We start from the raw sequence: 19,146 nt of genomic DNA on the forward strand, positions 1-19,146 counted from the left end.
TGGCCCCAATGAATTGCCCACTCTCCCGGGTTTGCGATGGTCCCGAAGCCCTGCAGGGTGTAGTGCAGGCCCCCTAGTAAATATTTCCAGAGAAAGCCGGTCAGGTCCAGACCCAATACTCTGAGCCACCCCTCCTCGGCTGTGATGATCTCGCGTGCCGCTGCACCTCTGAAGGGTCCCTGTTCCGCGAGGCCTCCTGTGGCCGGGGAGCGTCTTTCCACGTGGCGCCGGTCCTGCACCACCCCGCCAGCAGGCCGGGAATCAGCTCCGTCCTCCGCTCCACCCGCCCTGATATCGTGGCTGAATCTGTGCGATGTTTCCCGGTCACCCGGCCACCAGAGGCAAAGATAGCACAAGACGGGGCTCAGGGGAGCCAGGCTACCCCCTCCGTCAAGGGCCCCCAACCGGAGTCTCTCTCCCCCACTTCAGCGCCAAGCAGACCCGCCGGTCGAGTTCGGAAATAGCGGTGTCTTCCTCCGCAACCGGACGTGCAGGCGATCACCAGCCGGCAGACCTCCTCGGGTGTACTCCACGTGCAAGACTCCTCTTCGCCAGGCTCTTCAGCGGGCAGCCCCACACCAGGGCAGTGTAGGAGTGAGGAGTGGGGGAGAACGGGGCGCCTCCGCCGCCGTCGCTGTTCTCCGGAGGCAACACCCGACTCCCACGCACAGCAAAGGTCCCGGCAGTGCCGCTCCCCACGGGGTCCAAGGCAGTGCCCCCAGTCGGGGGATCCGCCAGCCGGGGAGCTCCGGGGAGCCGTGTGCGCACGGCCCACTTCCGCCGCTGCTCACCGTTGAAGCGATGCAGTAGGCCGGCCCATCTCTCCACCCGAGGCCGGGGATCACAGGGCCCTAGATCGCCGGGCGGCCGTTCGTCTCCCCCGAGCTGCCGGCGGCCAGGCGCTCTCCACCGGGACGCTCTCCGCCTCTTCGGGTCACTCAGCCGGCAGTAGGGGTGCCGCTCGGGCGGCGCTCTAGGTGCTGGGCAAAGCTAAGCAGAGGCCGGCGCCGGAGGGACTCTCAAAGACGTCTTACTCCGCCGCCATCTTGGCCACGCCCCCGTTGTATGCTTTTTGTTATATATGGTAAATCTCTTTAGGAGATTTTGACTCATTCTGTTTGCACTTTACATGCATTCACAGATTGTGAATCATAGCACTTTAAAATTCATACCTATGGGGGCGTGGTCAAGGAGGCCAAGATGGAAGTCGGCTCTTAGGAGAGCTCCTGATGCCCGATCACCCTCGTTCCTCATTCTGCCTGACAGCAAAAGTCTTGATTTGCCCAACGGGGCCCCCAGTGGTGCTGGTGTGGTGGGTACCATCTGAACTTGCCTGTGGCTCCTGATGGGCCACTGGGGCCGCCTTCCATTGATCATCGCATGGGGACACAGCTGGGGGCTCTCTCTGCCCTGCTGGCCCTTCTGCACAGGAATTGCCTGCCGGATACCTCCGGTTGTGGGGAGGATTGAGCTTCCTTTCTCTTGTTCCACCTCCCTTCCTCCAGCTGCAAACAATTGGCACCAGAACCGATGTGTCGGTGCGGCTGCACCATACAGGGCTGCTGTCGTATTGGACTGTGGGATCCTGGACGGGCCTTGATGTCGGCCTTGCCACACAGACGGAGGTAGGGGTAAGCTGTTTGGGCCTGAGCGGATGCTTCTCACCCCCCTCCCATCAATCTTGTCTGCCTCTGTAGGGGCAGCTTGGGCTGGGGCACTGCGTCTCCTGCTGGGACTGGAGTGAGGAATCGGTCGGGCCTAGACAAGGTACGGAGCCTGCAGTACTTTTGCCTTCTTGTGGTCGTGCCCCCCCCCCGTCAGGCTGCAATTGTGGCTTGCCAGCTGTTACTGAGCTACCTGTTGGTTGTGGCCTGCACGGTCCTGCTACGGGTCCGGCCACCCCTGGGAGAGGTTCTGATGAGAAGGGTGGAGGGGTCGCCCCCCCGCACCATACCCACTGTGTTCTACACTTGGAACATGTCCTTGCCCTGGTCGAGCTGTATGGGAGGTGATGACAGGGACCAACCAGGGTGGGCTGTAGCTGCTGGAGTGGGAGCTCCCTTCTCCCCCCATGGTGGGGGGATGCTGCACGCATGTGGCCCTGACATAGATTTTGTGGATCCAGGAGGCCATTTGCAGCAGCACAGCCATGTCCCTCTGTTTTGGGGGGTCCCCCTCTCTAATGGATGAATATCCCCTCACAGAGGAACTAATTGAATTGCCACCTACCAACTGCTTGTGCTGCCTAGTGGCGAGCAGGTTGGCCTCCAGCCAGAGCCCTCAGACTACTGGACTGATCTGATCTGCCCGGGGGCTATCGAGGTACACTGTGTAAAGTGAGCTGGGTCCTATTTCCTGTATCTGTTAATTTGTCGCCTTGAGCCAACTGGCCCTCCCCCGGGTCTCTGTGCCCTCTTCTCCTTCTGGCGGCCACTCTACCTTTGTAACTGGGCATGGGTCGTGACAATCCCTCTCCTCCCAAAGATGTTCAAACTAAAATGGACCAATATACCACATCGGTACCTGATACTAGCGGTGCCTCTGAGGGCTCTTCCACCATGTCCGCAGCACCACCGCCTGTCAACCTGTCAGCCATTCTTACTATGATTCAGGCCTCCAGGGAAGTGGTGGAGGTTACAGGGGAGAGTATTTGTGGGGATCTCTCCTTTCTGCGCCAAGACCTCCGCAGGGTGGCAAAAAGAGTCACGGAGCATGAAAAATGGAGCTCGACAACTGAAGATGATGAAAGTATTCTTAAACGCAAAGTTTCTCAACTGCAGTCTTCAATTGCAGTCCCTATTGAATGGGCCAAGGATGCTCAAAAACGTTCTTAACGGAACAACATGTACCTGATTTGGCTGATGGAGGGGGTGGAAGGAACTAGAATGGACAATTTTTTGGTGGACCGGTTCCGCTCCCGGGTGCTGGCTGACAAACTGTCTGCCTGTTTTGTGGTGGAGAGGGTACACCGTGCTCTGACCGAGAAACCTTCCCCAGGGGCCTCTCCTCGCCCACTGGTGGCACACATTCTTAACCACCGGGACCAGGATGCTATCCTTTGGGAGGCCCGTGCCCACTCCAACCTAAGATACTCCAATGCAAGTATTCTGATCTTCCTTGACTATACTAGGGCAGTCCAGCAGAGATGCCGTACCTTTAAGGAGGTCAATCAAAAGCTTTGTGTGCTCAATATCTGCTATATGCTCCTCTTCTTGGCCGGTTCAATGTTCTTTTTGCATCCCCCACCTTCTTCTTTAACACCCCTGAGCAGGCAAGGGAGTGGGCAACAGAGCAGCAAACGCTCCATCCATAGAGCATGGAAGATCAAGATGGAGCCTCAATCTCAGCAGCAGGAGCAGGCCTGGGGTAAGTGACGGACCTCCTTGAGCCCTGCTCTGGTGGTGGTATCCCACCATCCCCCAGACCAAGAGGACTCATTATCTGACACACCAGCAATCTTCAAATCAATTGAGAGCTTGCCTGGCTCCCTGACTTGAATGACCACTATCCTTAATACAGAGGCGCTTGGGCCCGCGGTAGGGGATTAGGCTACTCGGATGTGCACTGGTTGTGGTGCTCTACATTGTTTGTTGTCTACTTGAATTGTTTGGGAGGTGGGGGGCACTACCCGCATTTTCACCATAGATAACATTTACTGTTTTACTCTTAGGCATTGCTGTCAAGCCAGATTAGCCTGATACGGGCGAATGATGCTTCCGATTGTAATTTTTCTCTTGTAAATGCTCTTTACAAGTGCAACAGATGCTACCGGGACAGAAGTGTGGGGAGTGGGGCATTGGGATGGGTTTTACAATGTTTGACTGTATTGTTGCTTTGATGTTTTTCCTTTTCAGGTATTCACTACAGAAGCACTCCACTATTGTTTGCTACCTCCCTGGGTTGGATTGGGAAACGCTGGCTTGTGTCCTGCCCTCACCCCCTAGGGGCTTGGGTTACACCGATATCTTCACACACAGTTCCATAATGGTTAAAATCATATCATGAAACGTAAACGATCTCCTGGACCGAATTGAAAGATCGGCTGTCCTGCACTATATTAGACATCACAGACTGGACGTAGTGCTGCTCCAAGAAACACCTCATGGGAACTCACTGCTCTTTCCTGGGTCGCTTTGGATATGACCGACTGTAACATGCAGGCTATGCTAGGGTCTAGAGAGGAACAGCTATACTCCTTCATAAGGCATTCCCTAATGCAATATCTAATATTCATTGGTATTCTCAGAGGGTATGTGGGTATAGAGGGGCGACTAAAGGCTAATAACCTCAATTTTGCCTCATGCTATGTCCACCTGCAACTGTTACAGCCCACACTGCAAGCTGTCCAGACCCTTATTGCGAACCTTCCCCCATGAATACATATTATTGGAGGGGAAATCAATGCTTTCCTGACCCCGCATGCAACATAGCAGAGGTTCCACGACTTGACAGGCTGGTGCACTCTGAATGCCTTGTCTCCTGGGCAGACTCCAAAGGGCTTTGTGAAGCCTGGTGACGCTGTAACCCCATGCGTCACTCCTACACACACCTATCAGCCACCTATAAAGTTACATTTAAGATTAACCTCTTTTGACTCCCCACCTGTGACCTCCTTCAGATCCAGATCATTCAAATACTGCCAAGAGGCATATCAGACCAAGATCCCCTTCTTCTAGAATGAGTTGCCACTGTAAATCTACCCAGTCGAATGTGGCGCTTTAATGAGTGGTACCCAACAGACCAGAAATGTGCAGAATTTGTGGAACAGGAGATGCAGACCTTTTTCCATGAAAATCAAGGTGCTGTGGCCTCCCATAGTTGTTTATGAGCAGCAAATAAAGCCTTCCCTCCGAGGCTGTCTAAAGAGGAATGTGTGACCCCTTTGGCGGCATTGGCGGAGTCTTTCGGATCCCGGATCGTGTCCTATGCAGACGACACTCAGCTCCTCTTCTCCTGTGAGAGGGGAGGAGATTTTAACGGGGAGAGCATCCGGGATTGCCTTGGGACTGTTTTCAGATGGTTTCATTTGAGTGGCCTCAAGTGCAATCCCGAGAAGTCCGAGGTGCTATTCTTTGGGTGTGCGTCGGATCCTGACTGGCACGACTGGTGGCCTATCGACATGTTTCCACCTTCCTCCTCATCCCTAGTCGCTAAGAATCTGGGGGTGAAGATGGACAAGGGCTTGTCGATGAGAGCCCAGATTTTGGGAGTGACGGGCACCTGTTTCGGTCTCCTGAAGGTACTAAGAAAGTTTCTACCCCTGTTGTCGGAAGAACACCGGAAACTGACTGTGAAGGCTCTGATCGGGTCCAGGTTGGACTACGCCAACGTCCTCTACCTGGGCCTGCCGGAGTATCTGCTACAGCGCCTCCAGGTGACGCAGAACGCCGCGGCAAGAGTCATTTATGGCTTAAATAGGCGAGCAAGGGTGGCGGGCCTCTTGCAGGCCCTACACTGGCTGCCTATCCGCAAGCGTATTATTTTCAAGACCCTGACGCTGGCCTATAAGGCCCTGCACTCTGGTGGCGCAAAGTACCCCCAAAGGAGACTGTCCTTTTACCATCCGGCCCGGTCACTCAGATCGGAGTCACAGTTTTTGGCTGTGGTGCCGCGCGTTCAAAGAGCCCGCATCGGGGGTCGCTCCTTTGGGTTGCGTGCCCCCCAGCTGTGGAACGCCTTGCCGCTGACACTTCGGGGCGCTTCGAGCCTGTTGGCTTTTAGAAAAGGTCTTAAGACTTGGTTGTTTACTTTATAGGCCTTTCTTTTCGCCTTTTATTTTTCTTCCCTCTGTTTTAATCGTTGTGTTGTGTTATTCGCTCGTAGGTCTCGCTGTGAAAGCGCCGGGATACTCTTTTTGAGTCGCCGTGCGCTATACAAAAGAAACATAACATAACGTGGTGAATGGTTGTGGCAGACTCACATCACTGAACTTGAGACCCCGATCATTGCACTTGAAAATGCAACGGAGGCATCTACATCAGAGGCCACTGTCCACTCATTGAAGGTGGTGCGGGCCAAGCTCCACCAGATCTCCTTGGAAGAGGAACACCAAAGTTGGAGGGCGTCAACTCAAAGGATATGTGCCCTGGGTGACAACCCAGGCAAGTTACTATATTGGCTGACAACCTGGGAGGTTTCCAGTAGGGTGGTACTGGCTATCAGAAATGATTCTAGCTTGCTGTTTGAGGAAATACCCACAATTGCCCAAGCATTTGCAGCCCACTACCAGGATTTATATTCTTCTTTGGGATATCCCCCTACTGGCTATTCCCCCCTCCGTAGCACGTGAACTGGATTTGTCACTTTTGTTGGAAGTAATAGATCAATCATTAACTGATCTCCAATTGGAAAGGACCCCCAGCCTTGATGGGTTCTCTATCGAGTTTTTCAAATGATACCGTGATCTCTTGTCCCCACACTTGGTAGTCCTTTATGCCGATGCTTTGAAACGTGGTCCCTGTTCCTCAGATCTCGATGTTGTTACTATTGCAGTCATGCCCAAGGCTGGACAACTGGCAGAGCACAGTTCATCATACCGCCCAATTTCCTTCATTAACGCTGCTATCAAGATTTTTGTAATGGTGTTGGCAACCAAGATTGGTTTCTCATTTCTGGTGCACCCGGACCAGTGTGGCTTTATACCGGGTAGCAGTACTTGCCATTGCACTCAAAGGGTGCAACAGGCCCTCTTCAGGGCACTTCATCTGGGAGAGAACTTTGGTCGCTGCACTGCCTAGCGAGGCATCTTTGTAAATCTGCCCCTGAGTGTAAATTTCAGGATGTTGGCCTAGTTCCTTTCAATTGCACCATCCTTACATTTATATCGCAACAGAAACCCAACATGTGGATGCGTAATTGTAACCAGAGTGAGATAGTGAGAGGACTGCATATCACATATGAGAAAAAAAGAAGCCAAGGCTAGGCACTTTCTGACCGGTACTATATGAGATTTCTGTTTATCATTAGTATCCTTCCTCCATGGTGACAGGCACAACTTTTTAACCAATCAGCTGATAGTTCTTTTCTTTCTAATGAGAACATATTCATTTAAAGCTGTCACCCTCTTTGATGGTGGACAATGATAAACTTTTAAAGTGGTGAGGGATAAACCTCGAATTGGACTGAACGAGCTAATGCAGTGACAGAGAAACAGACTTCTTTTAGATGTGTTTGTGGGGGTTCGACCACTAAAAGCATTTGGAAAAATAGAGCCAAATTGTGCATTTTGCAGCACAACCTTCACATAAATTGAGCAACCAGGAGAGATATCTCAAGAGGCAATAGAGAGACATTTCAGTAATTGTGTGGTGTTCCAGTCACGTGCTACCATCTCGAGAGGATCTGGCCTCATCATGTTCATAAAAACGTTAAATCAATGGTGGCACAGCAGTTGACTTTAACACAATTTCCCTTAAAAAGTGGGTAGACAGCATTACAAGCAGTTAAAATAATCTGATTAAACAATGTCACATGGCCTGTCATTTTGTTTCAATATGTATACAGCTTCTTTTTTCACTTCCTTTTTCCATCCTCTCCATCACACGTAGCATCTCAGTCAAGTGTTATGACTGAGAATGTACTTTGAAAGGACATGGTCGAAAATCAAAGGTTACACAAATCTCATAATCACAGGCATTGACAGCCTAGCAAAACAAACCCCACTGGTTTATACAGTTGCATTTGATTCTGGAGAAAAAGGGACCTATTCAGAAGGCTGGATATACAGAGCCTGTTTCCATGAATCATCTTTCAAAGATATGTAAACATTCATAAAATGTTAAATCTATCCTGGTGAATGCCTTTCTTGATGATCCCGTAATTCTTCCTTTCCAGGATCCCATGGATTCCGGATTCGTTGGTCTCTTCTAAGAGGAGATAGATAACTTGTAACTTTTAAAGTCCTCCCCCCGTGTATCTTGTTTGTGAGGAGAAACCCAGAGGCAAATCTTATTTTCTCTCCTCCACTGCTCATCCCTCCTCCTTTTCCAATGCAGATGACCCGTCTCCCTCCCTGTTTTTACTTTAACACAGTCCTCTAACCCTCCATGTACACACGCACCTTTACCACTACCCATACTCTGGCACCTCTACCACAATCTAAACCCTCCTGTATCACTGCCCTTACCCCAGCAGCGGCCTGCACAAGTAAACGCGGTGAGCGGGGCGGGAGTAGACGACAGACGACGGAATAGGAATAATTAAATAAATAAATAACACCTATTCCGTCTTATGTCGGCTTCCCCACCCCTGTTGTGCCCTTCTCCACCCACCATACTTATCTGTGTCGGCCGCCGCTGCCTTACCCTAGTACCTCTAACCCTACCCTAATGCCACAGTCACTACCAATACCTTGTAAGTCTATTACTACCTAAACCCTGATAGTTCCATCCCTTGTCCTGTACTTCTAATACTGAACATAGCCTATGACCTCTACCACCATATATACCCTAGTATCTCTACTGTCTCCTATATCCTAGCACTCCTCCAGCTATTTATACGGTAGAACTTCAACTCCTACCATGTGTTTAGCATTTCCTAACCTCTGTCTGTCTCTCTGCCTCTCTCAACTTCAGTGGCTCTCTCTTTCTCTGTTTCCACCTGATTTTCTTTTGCTCTGTTCCCCCTCTCCTCTTTCTCATTTCCTCCATCTCTTTCATGTTCCCTCTGAATTTCTCTCTCTATTCTGCCTGCCCCTTTCTCATACTTTATCTCTTCTACATGAATGCAGAAAACATAGAAAGAGGAAGAAAACTTCGAGATATAAAGATATTTCTCCTCAAAATGCCTCTCCTAGCAAGACATAGCATTCTGACGCATTCCCGGGTCTACCTGGTAAATATGGGAATGCATCAGAATCCAAGGTCAGATGCATGGGAACACCCATGCTTCAACCATAGAACGCCTTCCCGTGTCAGAGTAACGCAAGGCAGCGACTTTGATTACATGACATTACTCCAGATTTACCAAACACCGAAGGGCCATGCAAGGTGGCCTTGCATAGCTTGGTAAATCTCATTTTAGGTTGGCGTTGAGCAAGGGCAATGCAAAACCCTTGCTAAAAATGCCCTCAAATCTTTTCTAACAATAGAGGGCGTAAAGGGAGCTCACAAAAGGTACAGAAGGGTGTTGACAAGTCTGCAAGGGTCAGTCGGTTTTAAACAATCAACCACGCTTGATTGCGGAGCCTGTAGCAGCTCTTCGGGCGCTTTAAGATCCCATAAGACTTTCAGTTAAGCAGAAAATCTGTCAGAGACTTCTAAGAAGTGTGGACTTTTGTTATCTAAAATACAGGAAGGAAGCAAAAACCGCTGCTGGACCATTGTATATCAGATAAAATGCTGCATTCTCTACATCCTGGGGACATTGCATGTCACTGAGGGGTTCCGTGACCATAGAGCGGAATGAGGTCAAATTCTGGGATCCTTCATAAAGTCTCCATACTGCAAGGCAAAGTGCAATTTCATGTTTTTTGTGCACTGCAGGCAATATTTTAATCTTTACAATGAAGTACTATTGTGTACAGATAACATATGTTAATGCCCGCTGTGCAAATGAGGGACTATGGGCCAGATGTAGGTAATTCATATTTACCGACTCTTAAATACCGAATTTTACCGATTCGGTAATTAAGAGTCGGTAAATATGAAGGGGGGAGATGTAAGTATTACAGAATCTGTAAATACCGAATCGGTATTGCCCATTGATTCCTATGGGCCTTGAAGCCCATAGGAATCAATGGGCAATACCGATTCTGTAATTACAGAATCGGTAAATACCGATTTCAGCAAGGGTGCAGGGGGTGTCACTTTGACACCCTCTAGCACCCCAAAGACGGGCATGTGAGCCATGTGGCACACAGACATGCCCTAAGGGCATGTCTGTCTGTCACATGGCTAGGGTGTGCATGCACACATGTGCATGCACACCGAATCTGTAAGGCCTGTGGCACTCTCAGGAGTGCCACCTACATTTGGATATACCGAATCGGTAAAAAATACCGATTCTGTATTTTACAGAATCTGTAAATTTACCAAATCGGTAAATTTACCGATTCTGTAAAAATATGCCCCTACATACCAATTCTTACTTACCGGTCGGTAACGGCCGAAAATACCGATTTTCGGCGGTTACCAACCGACCTACATCTGGCCCTATGTCCTGGGCAAGGGCCCATAGAGAAGGGTTGAGAGTTTACAGATGTTACTATCCCACAGCTAACTAGGTGTTAACTTCCCTTGGCATCTTGAACAAACATGTGGAGGAGCTCATCTCCATAGCAATGCTTCAGGGTTCAGGACTGAACCCAGCAGAGGAAATGGCAGCGAGCAGTCAGTGAATGCTCCATGAGCTACGTTGATAGTAAGTGGCCACAAATGAAGCGTCCTGGTTGGCTGTCTAGCTCCCAATGACTTCCATATGACGTCTTTTGCATTCCTGAGCTCAGGCTCCTCCTTATTTAGCACATTCTCTGGTACACGCTGTGCAGGATGAATGTGGAATCTATTACATGAGAATAAATATGACAATGCACAGTTTGTGATCTGTTGCAAACATTTATGTTGTGAAGGTCTATGTAAGATATTTTGAAAACCATCCACAGTAGAACGTGCTGTTAACTGTGAATAGATTGCTGATTTCATGTTAAAAAAAACTGCATCGGATAAATTAATACATATTCTACCTTAGAAGCCCAATTAGCAGCTAATTAAGGTGATTTTTTGGGAAAAAAGTTCCAAAGAAACAGAGCATCTCCCTTCATGTAATTAATCAGGAGCCGTAATTCTGCTAAGTGACCTGCCTTTCATAACGTCCGCTGCCTGTTGCAGTGCAGACTATGACGTCACACTTCAAGTGTACAAACTAATTACATTTCATTAGTGGTTAGTTTACTTCATACAGTTAAGCAGAGACGGCACACGTGGACTGGTTTAGAAACGTATTTATGCAGTTCTTGCTATGTTCCTTCTACTATAAGAAGTACGGATGCAAGAACGGGGTTCTAACAGTGCAGTTAGTTGGCACTGGCGGAGCAAGTCGACATCAAACCAAAACGGCAGATTCACAAGCTTTTTCCATCCGGGGTACTTTCCACTGGAACATTCATAATGAACGCCTATGCACATCCTGTCTGATTCATAAGGTGAACACGAGCATAAAGTGTGTTTGCAAGAGCGACATTCGTGTTTGTGTAACGCATGCATAATATGCATAGATTACCCGCCTTGATTAGAATTGCAGAAGTGGTGTCCAGGCGATTGTAAGAGGCGCAGCCAGGGAAAGGAAATGTAATGTTGGGGAACACTTCACAAATTAGTAATTTATGGGCATTCACAAGCCTTTATGCAAGCGCCACCTTCACTTATCTGACCACCTGCACTGTATCCATAAAAAACTGATGTAATTGTGTTTCATGTGATAGAGCGTCATGATATTCTGAAAATTGTAGAGGTGCATCATAATCATGGATAGTCCGCACCCGCATATATCTTTATGTTGTACTAAAAAGTGATCATTAGAAACGTGGGGTAATAACGAAATGTGTAAAGTGAAATGATAAAATATTATTTTGTGCCATTCAAGAGAGTAAAATGGCATTTAGATGGAATCATGTAATCCTTGATGTTCATTGCAAATGCCTAATGACGTAGTTCATGTGTAGTGTAATGCATTATATTTAAACATGCATCATATTAAAGTCTGCACACGTACTGATGATTAATTGTGCCTTAATGTGTTGAAGTTTAGTGAGATTTTTAGGACACCTTTTATTTGATTGGCGTTTATGATTTTTTTATATGTTTTTTCACATATCGAATATGTTTGTTTTCCACTTGTAATGTTCAACTGTGGCATATTCTCATAAGTATGGTATACTGAAAAAATATGTTATCTAGCTTTTGACATTATTGACTGTTGATGTAAATTAATCACATGAACTTAGAATTTTTGGTCTAAGCTCATACTTAAAGATTCAGTAAATAACCTATTCGGTCAAGGTTTTGTTATATAATAAGATTACTTGCTAGGGCATAAAAGACCTTGCTACTGTGCAGATGGTTGTCTACAGATTGTGGGCTTTACCATGCCTAGGAAGCCTTCAAGTCTTGTAACATTCTGTGTAATCCATATTAGTGTTGCGTACATGCTATGGGACATATTCATGGCCCGAATGGTGCATACTACACAGTGCTGGTGGAGAAGGAAAGAGAATGCTGAGCATGAGAAGAGAAAAGGGGACAGGAAATATGTGTGTGTGTGTGTGTGTGTGTGTGTTGCTTTTCATTTCCCCAATCTGCAAGAATATGGAGCTCTCAGGAACATGCTAAGTGCCAGAATTGAACGTTTCAAAGAAAGTTTCACCTGTCTGCCTGATCATGACAGGATGTGTGTAGGCAGTTGTGACAGCTGTTTTAACTGGAAGAAAAACAGAGAAGGAGGAAGTAAAAACTGTTTTCATAAGATTACATGTACTTAATGTACACAAAGCACACCTAATGCATAAGCAGGATTAGGAAAATATACTTATGTCTACTTTGTATAGGTTGTGTGCATGTCACGATGTGTAAATCTCATTTAAATGCATATTACTAGCAGATAAGTGCGAAAATTCGTCCTTATGTGAGCATTACGTACACTTTTCAATGTTCAGGCATCTGACTCAACAGCTTTGAGACTAGGACTCGAAGTAATAACTCAGCAAAGACCACTTGCAGCGGCGGCCGGCACAGGTAAGCGCGGTAGGGCAGGGCAGGGGGCGATGGGGGGGAAGTCGACAGAAGACGGAATAGGTATTAATTATTTATTTAATTATCCCTATTCCATCGTCTGTCGACTTCAACGCCCTACCGCCCCGCCGCGCTCCACCGCGTTTACCTGTGCCGGCCGACGCTGACCAGTTTGTAGAATAAAACCGTTCTCTGTTTCACATCCTTAATTAGAATGATTTATCATTTATATCTCTTTTTAAGATTCCCCTGCTCTTCGCTAATACTTCTTCTATATTAAGAGTTTTTTGTAAACTATTTAGAGAACGTTCATATAATAAACTGAAGAAAAGGAATAATCTCATGGATGGCACAGGCATCTTCACTTTGAGCCTGGTGGCTTGACACAAACAAGAACTGGACACATATCTTTGAACAGAAGGACAGTCCTGCTTAGTAGAGGACATCCTACACAATATGATACAACTGTCTGGCACTTCTAGCTCCTAAATCAGTCGGGGGTATTTAGAAATGAGCTGCCTAATTTTCCAGGCTGCGTGTTAAGGAGCAGACTATAAGTGTGCAAAATTGTGTCCTTTTTCACACAATTTTGTTAAATCCCATGAAAATGTCATTTAATTACGCTTTCAGAGGAAAATATGATTGATTGTATCATGGGTGACTTTTCTACCCAAAAGCATGCATTGAAATAAAAGTCTTACAAGATACTGCCAGGAGACTGGTTTCTCTCTACATGACGTTTTTAGAAATGTGGCAAATTTCACATATCACAAAATACATGCATTTCACAAATTTTGCTAGCAAAATTAAATTTTCATCCAAACTAAGAACATCTAGGCACTCCGGTTTATAATGAAAATATAATAACATCACATTTTGGAGACAAGCTTAAGGGTCGGTTACTTGACGTCCCAGCAGTGAGTTACCCGCCCCACCACCCTATCAGGCAAACCAAATGCATGTGCCACCATTCTACCACCATAAGCAGGGGATTACATTGGAATATACACATTTTCCGATGTTCAGTGCTATAACCTATTAGCGTGGTCCCCAGCCACATGAAGACACAATTCTCTAAAATTATAGCACAGAAGACAAAAAGGCATAAAAAGAATGAAGCAAAAATGTATAGCAGTAACAGAACAAAATTAACAGGCATGTAATTTTTATGCAATACCGCAATAACATAGACAGTCAACTTACTTTTCCAAATGAATATTTACTTTAGGGAAGGGCACGTGGGAAAGCATGGCAATTAGAAAGGAGGTGCAATATAACTATGTATTTCATGAGGGCTGGGTTCAGAGGCAGCACTTGACATTCTTTGGTTTTACCCTAGACCCTTTTGCTATAATCTTTCTTTTCAAAGTAAGGAATGATGTGACCTTGGGTGCAAAGGTGCAACATTTTAAGACTATTTAAAAAAGAATGCGTTGCCTCTTCAAAGATTAATGTCTAATTAAGGTCCTTGTTCCGCCACTCAAATGAGTGATATGTTGCGTGCAAGGGCAAATTATTTTTGAGACGCCATTTAAGAACGGGATAGACTACCTATCTATATATTGATGCATAACCGAACTTACCCATTGGGTCATCAGTTGGAAAGATTGAAACAATTCATGTATGTATGAGGTTCTTAATCAGAGTAGTGTGTTGTGGTTAGAAAGCAGCCAGACGCAAAGTTTGAAGGAAAGTGCCAAAGAATTGGGAAACCAAACCCACCATAAAAACGGGTGATCTTTGCTTCCATGCAAAAGAGAATCTTGTGAGATCCTCTGAATAATAAGTTCTTACATTTTGATTAGACCTGAAGAAGAGTGGGACAAATTTAGCCTTAAATTTAAATGTGGTTTTGACAACAAATGAATCAAGATCCCTTGAGAAAGGAATCAATCATATGGAAAAGTGGCATACCCTGAACTCAGCACCTCATTGGTTTGGGGCATGCCCATTATATTGAAATTGACGATTTCAGATTGAGTCGCATCAGACAGCAGCTAACTGTCAAGTCGTTTGGGAAGGGTTTGTTCTAAGATGGGTGACTAGCTAATCCATATGAGCACTGGGAGTATATGGTATAGAAACATGGTTCCCTTTAAAAAATGACCTAAAGTTAAAATTGTTGTATTACTTTGTACATACATTCATGGCGTTCAATTAATAATTGCACAGGCCTTTAGTGGTGTTGATAGCCATTTGTTGTTAAGGCCTGTATGTTCAAATGGATTGACAAATCAAAACACACAAGAACATTTGTCGACAAAAGAGTGAGTACAGTATACGGTGCAGGTAGCGCTGTGATTAGTGACACTGTGAGCAATGCATAATGAATAAAAATAATTAAAGCAACGAAATATTTTCATCAAACAACCGCGTCAGAATATGACTCTTCCTACCATGGAAGTGAAGGCTACCATGTAACCACTCTACATAGAGGTACATAATGACAGCAGTTGGCAGCTCCAAAATAAAGACTATTTTTGTTTTGGGCACATTCCGTGTGTACAGAATAGTCTCTTGGTCTCTTCCACTGCTCTATGGAAAGAGATTCGAGCCACTGACTAGGCGAATCAGGGAAGCATAGGGGTCTAAGTGCCTGACAGAAGAAGAGCACTGTGGAGGTGATTTTGGTGTGAAAGCTAGTGTGATTAGAAGTTCTAGGGGCTTCTTGAAATTCAGGGCAAAAAACCTGAATTATTATAAATCAAAATATAAGAAAAGATATTCCTTACAGCTCTTCTGCATATTGCATTGGTCAGTGGTAGCTGACAATATTAAAACATGGTGGGGCGCAATGCCCGGAAAACTCAGCATATATGTTGCTCTTCCTGGCCCGTATAATTGTGGCAAGACAACGGGACTCTTCACATTTTAGTGAAGTAAAGCTCCTCAGGGGCAGGCAGTTGTTTCTCTTGGGGGATTCTGATGAGTGCAGCCGTAAAGGGAAGGACTTCCCTACTTCTGCAGCATGAATCCAACCAATCAGATTGGTTGGAGTTGTCTAACCCAGCACTCATTTTGATGATTGGGGCCTGTTCCTGCAATCCCTCAACATTGGGATTGCATGCTGTGAAGTGCTTATGACAGGTTGGGCAGCTGTAGCCAGCCGGCTAATCTGACATGCGCACTGGCAGGCTGGAGTAATAGCAAAATTGTAGGAATCGATCAGCTCCGCCCCCTGCCCTCGCACTCGCACATGAACCTGGAACAAAGCATAATAGCATGTATTTATTACCATTTTATTAATGTGTACCCACCTGCTGCACTCGCAGCAGGTGGGGGATCGCTCCTCCGCCCTCCAGGAGGAACCGCCTCTGGCATTGATTTATCTGCGGTCAGTAGGCAGTACATGTTTCACAGTTGCCCCATCTGTGGAAGAATTGACCAAAGAAGCGGACATTACCTGTAAATTAGGAACAATCTATCAACATGGCCCTACCAGTCCTGGGAGTACAAGGCACCATTCACTCACTAGAGGAATCAAGCAGCGTACATTCTTGGAGAGGAAAGTGCAAATACAATTTTTGATAATTCCTAAATACAAATACATTTGAACTCCCTCTCTTACTCTCTCAAAGAGTCACCTTTCACAGAATTAATTAGTTCTATGCTCTGCTACACCTTACCCATTAGCACCACTGGTTTTGATGCCCCATCTAATTAGTCCTTATCTCGACATTTGGATCATACACTTTCTGCAACTGGTACTACAGATATTGACTTAATCTTAGATGGTCTATACAATGTTCACTTCAGCCCGTATGGTATAAAAAAGTAAGTTGTGGGGCTAAAGATATTCCTCAGAAAGCCACCCGACTTATACCATGAACTGCTCCTGTCTGCTCTGCCAAAGTGCTAGTTACAGTACTACCTACTAACCATCAAACTCACATAAGAATGACATTTTGGAATATTCCAGGTTAGATCAAGTTGTAAGGATGGCCTACACGTGCTAGAATCCTTATGTTTTTGAAGCGTGTGGAATTATAAAACACTATGCTGTTATTAGAAATTAAAATAAGTGCCAGCACTGGGCACTGGCAAACACCAGCACAAATTAAGCACTACTTCCCCTCCAGGACTGTTAGTTCTCTGTGCCCAGACCACAATTTCTCAATTCACTACCCTCCATAATAATTCTAGAACACACTATCACAACATCCAGTTTAATAATTACATTTTTCGATGGATTGGGACGATTTTGAAAGATGGCCTCTTTCGTGCCCAAGCATAGGCATTTCTTCTTATGATGAACTCTACCTTATGGTGTCACAGTGCTGTGTATTAACTCTCATCCCACACTATTCGTTTCCATAATGCACTTGCAGCACAGTATAGGACCGGTGTCTGAAACACAGAGAGCCTGCCTCAGAGTTTGAAGTGAACTAAAAATTTTCTATTTTCTGGGGTAAGCTTCTAAATACTTAGTAAAATCTAACGACTGAATTTTCTCCAGAATATTATTCCTACAGTGAAGGAAATTCAGCAAATTTGGATTTCAGTCTTTATTTAGAAATTCCCCCAGAAAGTAAAGAATGTTCAGTTCCCTCTGAAGTCTAAATGAGGCCTAGAGAGAGGTGTGGTTAGTAGACTCACATTTCTCAAAGATATATCTCCTTTTATATATATAATAAACGTTTACCCTTTTAGGCTACTGTAGTGTAAACTAAAATATTACCAACTTCATTAAGTTGCTACCCCGAGAATACCCACACATGCATTTAGTTGGGCAACTTTCTGCAACAGTTTTTTTGTTTAGAAAACCATTAGTTACGGCACCTCCTAAAGTGTCTTAAAGTGTCTTATTGTATGCTCATTACAAAAAAAGTTTCTTTGCAATATTAATTTCCCCTATATGTAAAATAAGAGAACAGCATAAAAAAACAATATTTCGATAATTTGACCGCCCAGAGCTAAGTATTGTGATTCGTAGGATCAAGTAACAAGTTGACAGACCTTGGATAAGTGACTGCTTAAAAACACTCCCTACATGCCTATATTTACTTTGAAATGTTTTTCGTTTATCTAAATATGGCAAATGATTGGTTAATTGTACTGTTGGATGCAAAATGTTGCATATTATGAAGCTGCATTGAAGGTCATAAATGGAAAAAGGTGTGTCCTGTGTAGTGCTTCCTAACACACATTGCAACATTAAGCAATATATATTACAGGGGTTCCTAGTACGAAGTTCAATGCTTTTCAGGTGATCGACTTTAGGTAAAATGTCTCAGTTGGTCTTGGTGGGAGTCAGACCCACAACCTTTATGTGAATGGAATGACCGAAAGAGATTTAGTGCAAATGAGGACTTTTATTTCAAAACTGTATGCTATGAATGAGAGCTTTAAAAATTAATAATGGCCCATAGATATGTCAAGAGTTGAAGAATTTAATACAGAGGGCTGCACCAGGGAGAAACATGTGGTACGACTAGACATAACACAATACTTGCACTCTTTACGGGTTCATTCTTTCTTTACAAAAATGAAGTGGGATAAATGCATTTGGAAATTACTTTTCAGTAATGCAAATAAAGAGTCATTCAGAAATGCAAACACCTGGTGGCTTGCGCCCGACTGAAATGGTGGCTCCTCTGTGACGCTCCGTGGCGGTCGAGGGAGAGACGGGACGAGCGCTGCACCCCACATCGTAAATGGCCCTGAAGATGTGAGGGGAGTCGTCTAAACCTGCAGAGCCCTTGGTGATACCTTTTTGAGCCTCCGTTTACACCTGCTTTTGGAGTTTAATCCGTTACTGGTCTGCGGCGAGATACTTCACCACTGCGACCTCCATTTTAACGCTTGGTTCCCGCCGACGGAGACGTTTCCCCTAGCGGTGACTCAAGTGCTTTGCCACCAGCTGGTTCCTGCTTCTATTCACGCTGATGCCGTTTTGGACTTCATTGTCAAGGCAGCTACTGCAAATACTTATTTTATTGGCTGCCATGTGTTAAGACATTTCACTCTGCAGTGATTTTACCACCACACGGCGCCATCTTATGACCTTCTTCTACGTGACCTGCCGCTTGGTTCCCGCCGATGGAGACGTTTCTCCTAGCAGTTCCTCAAGCGCTCTGTCACAAGTTGGTCCTGCTTCTCTCCACATCTCTGCAATATTGAACTTTAATTTTAGAGCAGACGCCACCATGCTTCTTTTATCGGTTGTCTTGTCATAAAGCACTTCACAAAGCAAAGCAGTGACTCCACCGGCATGGGCGCCATCTTGTGATCATCTTTCACGCGCCTTCTCCTAGTGGCATTTTTGGTTATTTCTGTCTTATAACGTCTTCTCCTCTCATGCGCTCTTTATGATTTGACTGCATTTTTTGTATTTTATTATCACCTACAACTACAATATGGCTTAGCTCCCTGGCTCTTCACTTCGATGGATGGACATACTATTTGGGACAGTCTTTTACAT

General features: G+C 45.7%; 1 protein-coding gene across 5 annotated transcripts in view; it reads right to left on the reverse strand.

Moving 5' to 3' along the window:
* Positions 1-19,146, reverse strand: part of PTPRC (protein tyrosine phosphatase receptor type C) — a 654,339-nt gene that overhangs the window by 562,042 nt on the left and 73,151 nt on the right. The gene's annotated exons all lie outside the window — the stretch shown is intronic.

The sequence above is a fragment of the Lissotriton helveticus genome, chromosome 1_1, assembly GCF_964261635.1.
Source record: "Lissotriton helveticus chromosome 1_1, aLisHel1.1, whole genome shotgun sequence".
NCBI classification, from domain to species: Eukaryota; Metazoa; Chordata; class Amphibia; order Caudata; family Salamandridae; genus Lissotriton; species Lissotriton helveticus.